This window comes from Pelecanus crispus, chromosome 10 (genome assembly GCF_030463565.1).
Source record: "Pelecanus crispus isolate bPelCri1 chromosome 10, bPelCri1.pri, whole genome shotgun sequence".
NCBI lineage: Eukaryota > Metazoa > Chordata > Aves > Pelecaniformes > Pelecanidae > Pelecanus > Pelecanus crispus.
This window is the reverse complement of record NC_134652.1, coordinates 11,812,574-11,828,862: the sequence shown is the minus strand read 5'-3', so window position 1 is coordinate 11,828,862 and position 16,289 is coordinate 11,812,574.

Below are 16,289 nucleotides of genomic sequence, written 5' to 3'. Positions count from 1 at the left end.
GCAACCACAGCAGCTCTAGGTCCTGTGTGGAAAGGCTCAAAGGCAGGGGAAGACTACTTGTTTGAGAAACAGTTGCATCCAACTCTGAAAGAGGTTTTGTACCACGGCTTGAAAACCTCCAGGTGAATGCAATGAATGTGGAAGTCAAACAGAGGGGTGCATAGCACTATGGCTATGTTCCTGTGCCTCTGGGCAGGAGGGAAGGTCAGTGTAAATCAGGATAAAATTAATCCCATAGGTGCCACTGTTGTGAAGGCAGTTCTGTGACACCGTCAGCCTCCAAAGCCCAGATTTACTAACAAGTCCAGCCTGGAACAGCCTTTTTCCTGTCCTGCACAGGCAGAAGGTGAAATTTGGGGCCCATTAGCAGTTGGGTGCTACCTGTCTGCTCTCACAACTTTCCCAAGGTTTTAGAGGGTTCCCTGCTTTTATAGGGCCATAGTAGCAGCAAATCCCTGTGACCTGCTCGTCACTCCCATTAGAGTGACACAATGGGAGTCATTCACATATAGATCACATCTAGCACAACAGAAATCAGCCAGCTGCTGCAGAAGTCACAGTGACACAGCAGATGTCCCGACAACTCTAAGCAAACAAAAATCTGAATGTTTGATGTACCCTTGTGTGCTTGAGCAGCTATCAGTGCCTCTATGACAGACAGTCTGAGAGCGCTAAATCAAAGCAGGACTTAAGCCTCAGGAAGGTATCTGTATGTGAAAGCATATTGCACTGCTCCCCTACACCTAGTCTACACAGAGTTTTGCAATATAGAGGCTGAACACCTCAAATACAGTTGCAGTCATGAGATTTGCAGCTGGGGGAACCAGCAGGGTTTGTGGCTACTCTCAGTAGAAGCATCTGAAGCTTCCTTGCAAAAGGCAGATAGGAGGTTCAAGAGAGGCATTGTACAGATTTACCATGGAAGAATCAAATGAAAGTACATACCAGCTACCTCTTTTAGATGCAAGAAAGATTCTTGACTTATTTAGCTTCTAATTAAAATAGCCAGGAGTCAGACTTAGTAGACATTACCTTTGTCATGTATCCAGAATTCCCTCTGCTCTTGAATAGCGGTGACAAGTCCTGAGGCAGTATCAGCTGCATCACTTCTGCTTTTGAAGCCTCTTTCCCTTTCCTGCCCTTGAGCTTCTTACTCCTAGGAAGAGAAAAGCTCCACACAGAAGGAAATGCACTTTCTAGAAGACAGCTATTATTTCAGAAATGAGTCTTGCCTCAGAATTCATCCTCCTGCCATATCTAAATCACTGGAAAAAGACAGAGGAAATAATACACCCTGCTACATTCCTGTTCTCAGCTCCCTCTCTAGTACAACCACTGCCTTACCCTTTATAAAAATCAGCTGTTCTTTTATCAGATTCAGCTGTAAAGATTCACAGGTGTCCTCCCTGGTCTTCCCTCTGCATCTGTCAACACCCTCCATCTTCATTAAAGCTCTTTGGCTGCAAGTTTAGTGTATTTCCTATTATTGTTTGCAAATGCTGCTTAAGGAAACATTATTAGAAGTTTCTTATAAAACTCCACACTACTCCTTAGGGAAAGAAATCTGTTAGTAGCAAAATTTTCAAAAGAGGTCCCTGCACTGCCTGTTTGGTGAAGATCAGAGGCTTTTGAAAAATCTGACTGAAAATTATGTAGCTGGAGCTTAGCTGTGAATTTCAGACTGCAGGCGATTGTCTCCTCTAGGAGAATGTATCTAGTAACAGGAGTCTTAGATAAGTGTATAATTGAATTTCTGTTATAATTAAAAAATAGATCATTTCCTGTAGTTTAAGAATTGAACTGTGGCTTTTTTTGCTGTGATTTTAATACTGACAAAGACAATAGTGTTATTTGCATAACAAAATGACTAGGATGACTCTGCGTCTATTGACTATTGCTTTTAAATCCTCAAATGTGGTCTAGGTCCACAGAAACATGTGTTTAGGGAAATAGATTGCTCTTTCAGAAGTAGACATTTGATGTTGCTGTTGGCTCTGGACCACATGCAGAAGCCTAAGCTATGTATGAGCTGAGCTTTATTCTCTGTCAATGTGACATTTTCCAAATGGCACTGCTCACAAGAGGTAATTCATGACTTCCCTAGGAGTTTGGGCGTTGATTTTTTTACCATCTGTTGGTGAAGATGTAGTCAAAAGGACTGTGCAACCATGGGTTCTGACTCCGAAACGATTATCTCAAATACCATCACGAAAAGGTGGTAAACTGAGTCACAGAAAGTGTAAATCGACAGCTGAGAAAGAACCTGAACCCACCTTCTCCTGACTCCCCATCACATCTTTTAAACAGGTGAAGTTTAAAAACAAGTTCCAAGACTGAGCAATGCTACCTGAAGTCCAGACTGTCAAGCTGAGAAACAGGTGGGGTCCTGAATGGGGAACTGTGTAGCCGATGATCTGTGCTGAATGATGGAGACTTGCCATTAATCTATAAACAGCATCTCTGTTAATAACCTAAAGGAGGAGGACCTGGGAAATGAGTCAGTGGAGGTTGACTCTCCTTCACGTAGATGATGCTGCCTTATTACAGAGTTCTCCTTCCTCCTCCTCTGTCAAAGGGATCCACACACATCTGTTATTATGGGTTAGATTAGGCAGCTGAGACTGATTTTGTGGTTTTGTCTTTCTTTTTTTCAATAGTGCTGAAGAATTTGCTTGGAGGAAAAGAAGAGGAGTAATTACATTAGCATTGAAAACAAATCTCCTTTAGAAAATAATGTTCTTTAGGTCTAATCAATTTGATAAAATGTACTTAAACCACAAGAGCGGAGAACAGAATTGCAGATTTTAATCTCATAATTTTTTCTATCTTCCTCTGTGTTTTTACATGTACATACATGTACGTGTATGTTTATATACATATATTTACAGAAGCACATTGATTAATAAGTGTGTGTGTATACACAGTGACACATTTAGTTTTAATACTTTGGCAAAACTGCCTAAAAAAAATTCATCTTTTTCTGAAATATTGCAAAGAAGCGGCATTGGCCACTACGTTTTCTCAAGAAATACCAGTTTATTAGAAGACGGAATAGATTTTTAACTGCAATGCTATCAACTGACACTACTAAGGTAATTTTGGCCAAATGAGGACCCAGTAAGCATGAGCTTGGCAAATTGTCCTGCTTGCTCCCAGACACTCCAACATGTACCAGATCAGGAAAGTGTGTTTTCCCCTCACACCATCTTTCCTGGGAAAATAAAGTGGTTTAATAAGGAGAACTCCTAGCACAGGCCCAGGAAATGGTTTGGGAATGCTGCACAGTACAGATGAGTTATCCTGGGTCTCCTGCCTGGGGATGTGTCAGAAAGGGACTGCTGTTTTCTTAGGCTTCTCTGTGCACAGCTGAGGGTCTTCTAAAGCTGTGGTGTTCCTAATGAGAGCGTGGACAGTGTCGATGTCTCACTCTACAGAACATCAAAGAAAGGAGATATTTATTAACTAGCAGAGGAGAGTCATGCTCTTATCAGTACTATGCTGTATAAAAGGGATCAGAAGAGCCAAATTAGAGAAGAGGCTTTTCCTGGGTACTTAGGGACTTCCGTTCCCATTCTTTAAAGTGTTTTGTACAGGCAAACTTTAGAAGCCAAGAAACTGAGGGCAGGTGGAAAAGGGCTGGATGTGAGGTCTAAAATGTATAGGCTGAAGATCACTGGAAGACTTCTCATGAATTTTGTGCAAAACAAAAAGGATTTCTATTACCTACCTGTACTGTGGGATAAAAAAATATGTAATGAAGGGAAGATACATCTCTTGCAAGTAATTTTTTCTGCTGAGGATTACATAAAATTCTTCTTTTTTTGCTCTGCCCTCAATGTTCCAGTTGGCTTATAGTCCAGATAGACAGAGTGCAAACCCTTCCAGCCTTGAAGGATGTCAGTTCTTGTATCTGGTGTTTTCTAAGAGAGGGAATCACATGCAACTTCCTCTCCAGGCTTGGTTTTTGCAGTCTGGGCCCTTTCTGAGCTTTGAAATTTACCTTTCTTGTCCTCAGTAAATTATAAAGAGTTGTTTCACTTTTCATCAAATTATCTCTTGGAAATCATTATTTTTTTCCATTAAAAAATTGATATACTTGGAGCTTTCAAAGTAGATTTCCACTGCAAAATCGTTCTAATGGATATATTTTGACCAGCCTGAAAGAGGACACTGACACTTGCTGTGATAAGGAGTGGTAAGGAAGACTATTCATACCACCTAATACCAGCTTCTAAATCAGGTACCCTAAATGAAGATTTTAGTAGTAGCAGTAATAAACTTCCATTGAGTTAATGGAGCAAGATGGGATCTTGCAGAGAACTATTTATGAGAACTGGGTGTGTGTGTCTCTCTGCTAGCTAAAGAGAGAACTTCAGGTTTCATGAATCCTACCTTCCACAAAAACCCTATTCTTGGTGCTACTGAAGTGGAGATAAGTGAGCAAGATTATATCTTTGATAGCAGAGAGAAGGCATTGATGCTCTTCCCTGAGGGTGACAATAGACTGTGACTCCTTCCCAGAAGATGACATCCCTTGGGGATTTACACATATGTTATGTGTAAGGATGCTGTAGATTCCTAATTCTGAATTTCTTAAGAGTTTTTCATTCACCTTCAGATTTCAGTGGGACAGCTAACACCAGACATGCTTAAGCCGACTGCATGCACGACAGTGATGAGCTACGTTACTGACTGATGTCTACAGAGCAGTTTGCAGCACAGCATATATTCCCCAACTTCAGACCCTAACACCCTCTCTGAGTTTCAGGGAGTATGAATTTGCTGTCATCTCTGTGGTACGACACATGCTATGATTGTCTGGTCATAGTAACATGGAAATCCGTATGAACTAATTTGCCGGAACAAAGACATGATGTCTAAAGTGATTTCATCCCTCAAGGAACTTAGTTTGGCAGCTATTAGGGGTGAAAACCACTCATAACTTTATAGCAATCTAACAGATTGAGAACATAAGGCCTAAAAATTCTCTTTGCTGCTGCATAGTTGAGTAATGGGAAGCAGAAACACGTTCCTGATAAAATATAAATGAAGTTCTCCACCTTCAAACCCAGCCGAAATCTCTCCTGAGTGTCAAAAGGATGAATTGCTTCACTGCTCAGCCTTGGTGCAGAACTGTATACCCTGGATCTGAGCCAGGCCAGAATGTATACTGAAAATCTCTTCAGAAAGGCCCATCTGAGTTATTTCCCTTCTGGCATCAAGAAACTCAAAATGGCCATGCTGGCTGGTTTCCAGCACACAGAGTGCCTGTAAATTCTTTTGAAGTTGTTGATAGATACTGGTACTTATCCCATAAGATGGAGACAAAATTAAAGTTGCCATGGACTTATTAGAGATACTATTTTATGTGACATACAATGACCTACCTCACCTTTATTCCAAAATAAAGGCTTGCTAATAACCTAGAGCGTCACCTGGGATTTTTTTCAGGAGACACCATGACTGTGCTTCAGTGGGCAGTTTTCTCAAGCAGCTTGAGATACTTGGCAGAACCATACACTAGCAGCACCCACCATCGGCCAAGCCCCTAACATAATTTACTGCTTTTGTACTCCTGTTTATGACTTTTTCCCCACACATTGCCGTGGCCAGCTAATCATGTCGCAAGGATACACATTATTTTCCAGAAGTCAGTATCTGTGCTTCTGCCCTTCAGGAATGGCAAAGCTGTCACAGGTCACATCAGCTGTACTCATGGGGCTGGGCTCCTTCCGCCTGTTAACCCTCATGTGCTAATTTTTTAGGTCATTTTTAGGCAAACTCTCCTCCAACCAAAGGCTGATGTATCCCACTTTGTTAGAAAGAACATTGCACGAAGCTCAGGGAAATGTAATGGTTGCATGGGAGTGAAAAGTAGCAGCTGTGTCAGCATGGTGCTCGCTATAATTACACACCCAGGTTACTTTATAGCGCGCTGCTGGGGTGTGCGGGGTGAGTTATTGTTTCAGCGACGGTGCATGAATCACTGCTGGCATACTCGTTTCACTCAGAGGAACTATGAGTAGTGCTGAGACAGTGTTAATTTGTCTGTGTTAATGCAGAAGACTTGTTGGTTTTGATGTTTCCAATACCTCATGTGAGGGCTAAAGGTTGCTTCTTGTCACCACGAGAGCAATGACCACCACAATAAGAGGGCCCAGGGAGACTGTCATCATCCTGAGAGAGTATCGTTGGACACTTTTGCCTTGTTTTGTAATGAATTTTGTTTGTGCTCTGCAGAATTAATTTTAACTGGCTGAAATACAGCCCAGGAGAATGGCCAGTGGTCTGGAAGACAGGAGTGCTGGGTTTCTTGCTTGTCTGCCACTGGTTTGCACTGCAGCTTTGAGTGAACTGGCCTAGAGAGACAACAGCTCAGGACAACCATATTCTGACTTGTGTAGATATATATAGATACAGATAACAGCATATGATTTATTATCCCATCAGCAAGCCTAATGTTAACACTTACTTGACAGGTATGAGTTTATTCATTAAAAACACACAGGTGATAGATGTGCAGGGAGGGACTTTCCCTGAGTGACGTACTGGTGGTGGCATGAGATGCAGCAGGAGAGATCCCTACCCACAGCCCCATGCAGGGGCTGCTGCTGGGCAGTGCATCACACCACCTTACTCCCTGTGCCCGTGCATGGCGTTTGGCTAAGGGCTGCAGCACATGGCTGCGGGGGAACATGGGCATCTGGTGCTGGGAGTCTCCGCAGCGCCGACCCACAGATGTGAGAGGCATGGGCAAAAGTGTGAAGTGGGAGCAAGCAGCGTGAGTCAGTCAAAGCAGAGCATTTAGCAGAGCTCAGGAAAGTAGCAAAAAGCTTTGGACAATAACATATGTAAATATAGATTTGCATGCATATCTTAAAAATGCATGTTTCTCATATTCTTATGACTAGATGGCAGATTGTTTGAGCAAGCGTTGCTCTCTGAATATTGTTTCCCCTGTAGGGGAAAAATGAAGCACAGGGGCATTAACTGATATTCTTGGGATTACACAGCAGGTTCAAGGCACAGCTCTGGATCTGATCCTGGACTGGATTGTCTCAGTCACTGTGACACTGTGAGGCACATGGTAACTTGAAAACCATCATGTTTCATGATTAAAGCCCCTCTTCTAATGGCCAACACCTCCTATAAAGACAGATACCATCCCAAAATGTCAGTATGTTAAGAAATAAAAATCCCTGAATATGTCGCTATGAAGAACATTTTTTATGAGGCTTGCTTGCCTAATTAGAAGTTACGAGGGCTTTACCAGAGCAGTCTTAAAGTGTTTATGGGGGACATTCAATAAAACACAGCCTTATGCTAACAGTGAATGTCTCCCATTATTAGTCTTAGCTAGCGGCAAAGTCTGTCCACTGTGTTTTGGCATCCATGGATTTGCTACTGATTGTGGACATGTCCTTGTGAGTGCAAAAGATGAAGGGAATTTGTTTCTTTTAGCTGCAGAAGTTGCATGGCACAAAGCTATCATAACGGCAAAGCAGAGGGACTATCTGGAAGAGGTAAATGCACTTGTCTTCCATAATAAGGGAAGAGTTTCATGAGAAATCTGTAGTGTGTTTAGAAGCACTTATGAGCCCAGCACAGATTTGTTATGGTAGCTAAAATGCAGATCAGAAATGTTGCCACAAAACCTCCTCAAAACAGAAAAAATAATTAAAGAAAAAAACCAAACCAAACCAAAACAAAAAAGCCACACAATCCTTTTTGGTCCACATCAAGTTCTCTGAAGAAACTTTGCCAGAACTATTTCCCTACAAATCTGCTTCTCTGTGTTGTTAGTTTGTCTTCCAACAGCACTAGACAAAAATGCAACGACTCTCACATCTGTTAGGCCATTATTATTTCATGTGTGGGGGTGACATTGCCACTTGATGATGCACAGTAATGATGCATAATGGCCCGGTGATGCGAGTGGGCTGGCTTGTTGCTCTCTGTCACTGGGAGTCTCTGCAGCTGTGACTCTGTTGGGTGAGAAGAAAAAGAAATGCAGCTTTTATTTGAAATTTTAGGGTGACATTGCAGTGGTATAATTTTAAGTGCAAGCAGGAGCATAGAGGTGTCATCATCTACTTGTGGGGCATTGAATAAGCTCTGAGGGCATGAAGAGAGCCATATAGGAGGGGTGTATAGGAACTAGCTGATGATAGTTGAAACCACTAAGCAGATCCAAATAAGCTGTGTAGGGTTCTCCATCTCACTTGGTACTTCCAAATAGAGACTGATGCCAAGTCTCAAAAATATTCTGTTTCTAGTCTTGTATGTGAGCGAGAAAGGCCCAAGCTTGATCTTGGTACAAGAGAGGAAAGATGTGGGGGTGGTTTGGTTTTTTTCTTTAATGGATCTCTTTATAGTATCTGAGTGCTGCTTATCAATTCAAAGGAGGGAAACAGTACATTGAATAATAAACACATTCATCTTCTCTTTCTTGGGAAGATTATGGAGGCCAAAAATCTTCTAATTTTTATTCTTCTGCTGGGTTCTTAAAATTCCCTCCAGTTTTGCACCATACTATTTTGCTAGGCTATGTAAACTGAGCTGCTATAGTTTTCTCCAATGTGATTCCTACATCTGCTACAATTTAACTCCATCTTCCTTTAAGCTGTGGAAATGAAACTGCATGCTGTCCCACGTGACCTCACACGAGACATTTACAACAGTGCCTGTACTCTCCTACCACTATCGCAAAGTCAGATATTACTGATGTCTTAAAGCAGTATGTATTGGTCAATGTATATAACCGTCATATAAGCTATATTATAATGACAGTTGCTTTTCTCATGAGGCCAATTCCCCTCCTCCCCTGCCACCCCTAGCTCCTCTGGTGGCTGCTGAGTAGAGGTTATGGCCTCCTTCCACAGCAGATGAGGTCTCCAAAGCCCTGGTGGGTGGCGACTCCTTTCAGAGCCATTGGCTTCTTTTTGCGTCACTGTCTCCAGTTCTGGATGGACAAAATCTGGTGCAGTTCTTCCCACCATGCCATTGCAGGCACTGGGCATGCAGCTCTTGTTTTATGTGCCCCCTTATAGTGCTGCATGTGAGTGCTCAGTCATCATCTTGGAGCATTTTGATGCCAGTGATTTAATGGGAATACCATTGTGGCTCTGTGCACTATCCTGGGTCAGTTCTGCCATAAATATAGAGGGAGACATCTTATGCCTCCCATGTGAGCTACTTCTATCCCTTAAGTCCCTCAGACAAAAGTGGTAATTTTCATTTCCAAACTCTCTTTTGCATTGCTTTTCGGCACTTCTGTTCAAAGGTTACAGCATCTGTTTTCTCTGTGGCTCCTGCATGAATTGCCTTTATGAACATAATCTCAACACAAACAAGATTTATTAAAAAAAGAAAGAAAAGGAAATTGAAAGAAAGAAAGAAAAGGTTTATTTAACATTCGACATAAATTTATTTAGATTCCTCATGAGTTAAAGTGTTCAGCTGTGTAATAAAAGTAAAATGAAATATGAATAGCTCACTTTCCATGAAAATCAATCTTCTGTCTATTCAAATACTCTGTTATCATGAACTTTCTGTCTAGAGATGTGAGTATCCTACTTGTTTTTCAGCAGAGTTTTCTCCAGGTAAACATAGAGTAGAAGCTGAACCCATCACTTTCCCTGACAGCTGGCTCATCGAGGCTGTTATCTTAAGCATGATTAACAGCTGCTTTTCAAATGCTCAATTACCTGTTTCAGAGATTGTCTTGCACAGGTTGTAACATCTCAGCAGAGCAAAAGTTACCCAGGCATCATCTTTATCAAATTTTCCTTTACAGCAGTTTTCCCTTTGAGTCAATTTTTCCTGCACTAAAAAGATGAACTATGAGCAGATCCCTGGACTCAGCTTAACATTTGCCCAGTCTGAGTCTTGTAGTAAGTTTTTGATTGTGTTTACAGGATACAGGTCAGAGTTGGAAACCCTGAGCTGATCATCTTCAACTTTCTGAAATCTGGAATCAACCCAAGGTCTGAAGTACCTCTGCTGCCATGAAATAGCACCTAAAATACAATTACGCTTTGTCATTGTAACAGAACTTCACCTATTCTCAGAACTCCTAAAATGGAAGAAATAAAGGGAAATGACTGTAAGCATCCACACAAACGCGGTGTGTGAGTGGCATGGCAATCTAAGCTGCATGGGAAGTGTGCGACTGAATGTATTCACCCACTGCCTTCTAAATTGGGTGTGAAGGCAGTGGACTGCTAAAACGAAGGAATTTCAGTTAATGATGTTGCCTGTCCTAGCCTGCCACAAAGTAATAATGCAATTAAGAAAGGCTGTCTGACTAGTAAGCAGACTCATTGTGGACTGTAGGAAGGTTTTTCTCACCACCTCTAAGAAAATGAAGGCAGTTTTGATGTGGGCTGAGCTGTACAAAATTGTGTCCTCATCAAGGCCAGGTGGGAGGCAAAGGGTGTGTGCTAAGATCTGCCCTGACAGGTGCTGTCAGGCTGATGGTGATGCTCTCTTTGGTAGTCTGTTCCGGAGGGCTCAGCCTTATCAACACAAAGTGCGACCAGACCAGCCTTGCACATGGGTTGATAGGGAACTTCATGCCAGATATTCTTTAATGTGCATGAGGGGATGTTGCAGGCCTGCTCCCAGCTTGCTGGTCCCCATGCATGGGCACCTATGCAGGCAGAGAGAGCAGCATTTTGCTCCCTGTGCCTCTTACTGACTATCCAGCTTCCTCTTGAGCATTCTGGTCCTGGCCAGTTGCCTTCAGGTATTATGACATTAAAAGGCAATTCCTCCCAGACAGCTTTAGCCATCTCAGACTTGGGTGTCTCCAAGGTATTTGTTTTCTCTCCCTCCAATGAGGCATCTCTGGTGGGAGATTGTTCTGTAACCTTATGTAAGAATATGATGAATCTCTTTCTGCAGACACCTCTCTCTCACCATTTGCCTTAATCAACTAACCTGGACCAGTATGGTGAGTTGACCTTGGCTGGATGCCAGGTGCCCACCAAGCCGCTCTATTACTCCCCTCTTCAGCAGGATGGGGTGGGGGGAGATGGGAAGGGGATGGGGAGTAAGATGGAAAAACTCGTGGGTCAAGATAAAGGCAGTTTAATAAAAGCAAAAGCAAAACCAAAGGCCATGTGTGGAAGCAAAGGAAAACAAAAGATTTTATTCTCTACTTCCCATCAGCAGGTGATGCCCAGCCACTTCCTGGGAAGTAAGGCTTCAGTACACATAGCAATTGCTCTGGAAAACAAACGTATTAAAGAATGCACCCCACCACCACCACCACCCGCCCCCTTTCTCTTAGCTTTTGTTGCTGAGAAGATGTTATATGGTATGGACTATCCTTCTAGTCAGTTTGGGTCAGCTGTCCTGGCTATGTCCCCTCCCAAGATCTTGCCCACCCCCAGCCTACTGGTGAGGGGGGAATGTTGGAGAGACAGCCTTGATGCTGTGTGAGCACTGCTCAGCAGTAGCCAAAACACGGGTGTGTTATCAACACCTTTCTAGCTACCAATACAAAGCAGAGCACTACGAGGGCTGCCATGTGGAAAATTAACTCCATCTCAGCCAGACCCAATACAATCGGATGTGTACTTTCTTGGCGGCCAAGGCCAGGTGAGCGAAGAGCCACCATGGGTATTCCAAGGCCTAAATCCCTCTATGGGATTAGCAGCCTTGGATTAGCACCGTTGTCTGGAAAATATGAATCATGATTTCAAATTTGTTCAAGGTTTTGGGTATAGGTTGGGATAACCTATACTTAAGGTCGGGATAACTGCTGCTAAAAGTGCATGCTAAAGCCTCGTCTCATGGGTGGTAAATTCCATTAGGTTGGGCTCAAGACCTGGGTCTTAGCTCTCTTCTTTTTTTGATAAGAACAGAGCTCCTTGTTGCTGAGCCTCAAATGAGTGAAAATGGCATTTGGGCGTGTCTGCTCCTTGCTCCATATCATCCTCCCCCTGGCATCACTGCTGTGATTATTTCATCCTCCCCAATGAACCTGGGACAAACAGAAACATGCAGTTGAAATGGAAGCCCTTATCTGTGCAGGGCTGAAGTCTCATCTACCAGGACAGTCCGGCTGGTCCAGAGCAAAGCAGTTGCTCTTCTAAATGGCTTTGAACTGGGGAGGTTTTAACAGTGAAAATGAAGCACTCCAGCCATGCTTCTCCCTGTTTTCCTTGAAGGATGAGGGGTCCAGGCCTTTGTGTGGATCTTTTAACACAGTTCCATTACTTTTATCAAAGCAAGACCTGGCAGCTATTTTTATGGGGAAAGTTGTACAGACTGTACAGCAGTTCAGTTTTTCAAAGCAGTCTAGGGGATTTCAGACACATATCTTCCATTTGCTTTAATACACCCCAACTTTAATGAAAAGATATGTGTCTGAATCCCCTAGGCTGCTTTGGAAGTCTCAGCTATAGAGTCTGATTTAAAACCCACTGAGATCAGGTCTCTGCACTGACGTCAATGGGTTTTGGACAGTCCCAACGTGAAGGAGACTTCTTTATTGGATGTGCCTGTAAAGGCAGAATCTAAGCAGTTCACATTGACCCATTCTTCATTTCAGGCAGACTTTACTAGTCCTCACTAACAGCCACAGCCATAGAGCAGTAGCATCTTTCTGGCTGCCCGGTGATGAATGATTAAACAGCCACAAATACAGCAAAGTCGTTAGTGCGATCACTATTAGAAATGGATCAGGGCAGGAGGTAAGGTTGCCTGAGAGACATTCATTGTGGTTACAAGGGTCAAAGAGGATGCCCAGAAATGAGGGAAAGATTTTGAGATGGTAGCTTAAAATGAATGTAAAGGCCAGAAACATGTTTTACATCCTCTTTATACACAGCTTAGTTTCTGGTCTATTCTTCTTCATCCAGTTCTGAAACATCCAAGATTAGCTTCAGCTAGAAAGAGAGGAGTAGTGGACACTGATGTTCTCAGTGGTACAGAAAAGCCTTTCAGGGACCTGTTTGCTTTCTCTTTCAAGCACTTAAGGTTAAGCTGCCTGTCAGGAAAGATTCACCCCCAGATCAGACCAGCAGGGACTGTTTTCATTTGGAAATGGGAAGAAGGAAAAAGAAAGAAGGTCATGGGAAACATGGAGTGTTTGTTTTTCTCTGTATGTGGGATGTGGTCCTCTCTCTCTCAGGTCACTCAAAATTTTCCCTGCTGTTTCTAGGGTCCTAGGACAGTGGCAGTGCTGCCTGTTTCTTCTGCAGGCAGGAGGATGTAGATTTGATGTCCACAGGCTCCCAAACTGAAGGTCTTACATTCGCTCTAAGCTGCTGGGGAGCATTTGGTGTGTTTGGACCATGAAGCATGTAAGATTTGAACCTTGTGGGTCTGGGGAGAGCTGCAGGGAGACAATAAAGGTGCTTTTCATGTTCTAGGGAATGTGGCATGGGATCAACCTGTCCACAGCTCTGGCTGTGTTCACAGTTGAGAGAGTGTTGTATGACTGTTCAGCTGCCAATTGATAGGTTGGAGAGTTTAATTAATAATTTAATAGACCAAGTCACCGCAGCACTGAGATTCTCCTTAGCTCCCGAAGGTTGCTGAACCTAAGAGAGGGTAATTTAAGTTATGCTGAATTTCTTGCCAGCCCTTTGAGGAAACCAAGAATAGGAGAGTTAACAACTGTGTATTGTAAGAAGCACAGACAAAACTTCCAAAGTTATCTTTTGGATTTTAATTTGCCTTTTCTCCCTATGAGTTTTCCCATTCTCACCAATCAGCCACACTCATCTATTGGAAATAAGTGCAACTGAGAATGGGGCATCATTATCAGTAGGTATCTGCAGGCTGAGGTCATGGTCTTGTGAATTTAAACTATGCAAATGTACATTTTCAGGCCTCTTCTCAGCTCTGCAAATGGGTTCAATCATCAGAAAATTCCAGGAATCACCTGACAGGTCTAGGTGTGTGGTGCAGAGCAAAGAACCCATATTTCTATGAACAGATGACAACTTTTTGAACAGTTCTTGTGTTTCCAGGCTTTCCAGAGCGACTTGCATCAAGAAACTGTACCTACTCGGGCATTTGATGTTACGTTCTTTAGCATGTATTACTAAAAGGAATATGGGTCATGGGAACATTACAAATTAAATTAATGAATCTGACTGAAACTGGAGTCATTTCTCTCCTAGAACAAAAGCAAAGCCTGTTCAAGCAAGAAGTTAATTTCTCAGCAATTACTCCACCAATGGTGCACAGAATTATGTGGTCACAGAATACAAAGGAGTCTTCCATGAAGCTGGAAAGCAAAGGATGCCCAGCTTAGGAGAAATATCCATCTTGGCACTGATTGCTTCTGTCTAATTGTAATTGCAATGATTCACAGGCAGATATTTTGGATTTGTGTATATATCTGTCTATGTACACATACGTACACACTTATATCTATACTTACACACACCTCCCCCATACTCTTATTTAGGAATATGAATCCAACTTGTGATTGCAGAAAAACCCTCACATTTTATGTAAAGCAGTGGTAAGCTGTCAGAGAATGGTGTCATAGATTGTTATGACAAGTTAGTCAGACAATTGACGTGTTAGAGAGAAGCAACATATCCATCTGATCATGCTGGAAAACTGACAAGATCATAGTTGCATGTACAATTTGGAAGGAATTATATAGGCATGTGAAATCCCACTATAAGACTGCCGGCTATGTTACAATATTTCTCCATATACCTATATGATTGTTATATACAAGTCTCATGTGCACTCTGGGTTAGCTGTCACAAGATAAATACTAGTTCTGCTCTGTTGACTTTAACAGAACTATCCAAATTCATGCCATCTGATTATGTGTTGTACTAAATGTATAAGATTAGCATCAATGTATATCTTACTTCTGAGGTATTTAGGTAGTTATTTTGTAATTCAAGCTATCTTTAAAATCTCAGCAGAGATGTTAGATCCTCTAATTTTTCTGAAGTGCCTTCAGTGCAAGGACAATATTTACCTGTGTGTCTGGACAACATAATTTGGATTGTAGCTTTGATGCTATAGCATCAACAGTCTTGATTCTTTCTGAAGACGTTGATTTGGATGGCTTGGAAAATTGCTCTTAATCCATACATATTTTGTCCCTAGATTGAAACCTGCTCTTACTAGTCAAAGGCAATTGTTATACTTGTTCTGTAGGTAGGTTTGATGTTTGGGACTTTCTCCACACCTATATATACACATCACTAAAATCAGCTTTTTTTTCTTGGCTCCCCCAGAACAGAGATGCAACTTTGGTGCATCAGAACAGAGTGCTGCTGCTTTTCTTAACATGTTTATCCCACAGAAAAAAACCCCCAACTTTCTTTTTTTTTAATTTCATTTCTGTGTCTGTTTGGTCTAAACTGACACACAGAGAAAAGCAATAACATGGATATCAACTGTAGGGGAAAGAAAACACCCACTCATCAATGCTCCCTCATATTACTCTTGCCAGATTTAATTTCAGACTATCTGAGTTTTATCCCATCTCAAATATCTCATTTCATCTGAAGTTGGTACGGTATTAGAAGAAAGAAGAGCCAGAATCTAACATTTATAGACCAAGTCTCATAGCCTTTCTTTCTCATCCTTGTTTTTGTTTTTGTTAATTCCCTTCCTGTTTTCGGAGAAGCAGAGCCATTTCTCAAACTGTATTGCAGCGAACAACTACTTGAGGACTGAGTCATGTGCCAGCATCTCTGCCAAGTCCCTGTTAGGACAGGGGGCTTTTGAACCATCCCATTGCTAATCAAACAATCTGGTGACATCCTGCCAACCCTGTCCTTGTCATCTGCTGCTCACTCTGCACACACTTTCAATTAGCTCAGCATCAGATTCTCCCTGCTGTGCGCAAAGTTTCTTTTTCTGTGCTACCAGCCAAAGGAAGGAGGGATGGACTGATTTAAAAATCTTGGCTCATCTTATCTGGCTTATGACAAATATATTCTCAAATTAGTCTTGCAAGTCACTTTTTCCTAACTAGAAATTACTTTCTACAATAGCCTCTGACATATTTTAATTCTGCTTTATGTCTTTCTGGACTGCTGGTCTGTTTTTCTATCCCAGGCTCATTTTCCCAGCCTCTTTTTTAGGGTTTGATTCTGAAAAGGGGAACTGTTTGCCTTTAGAAAAGTGGTTAAGTAGACAAGCAAGTCCCACTGGTTTTGGACTACAGTTACCTGTGTTTTTAAAGTTAATCTTATGGTCAAGTACTGGGTTGCAGTCCCAAAATGCAAACACTGCTAATGGAAGTATGTCATGGAATTAGTTTTCTTTTCCTGAACATAGAGTAGTGGTATCTC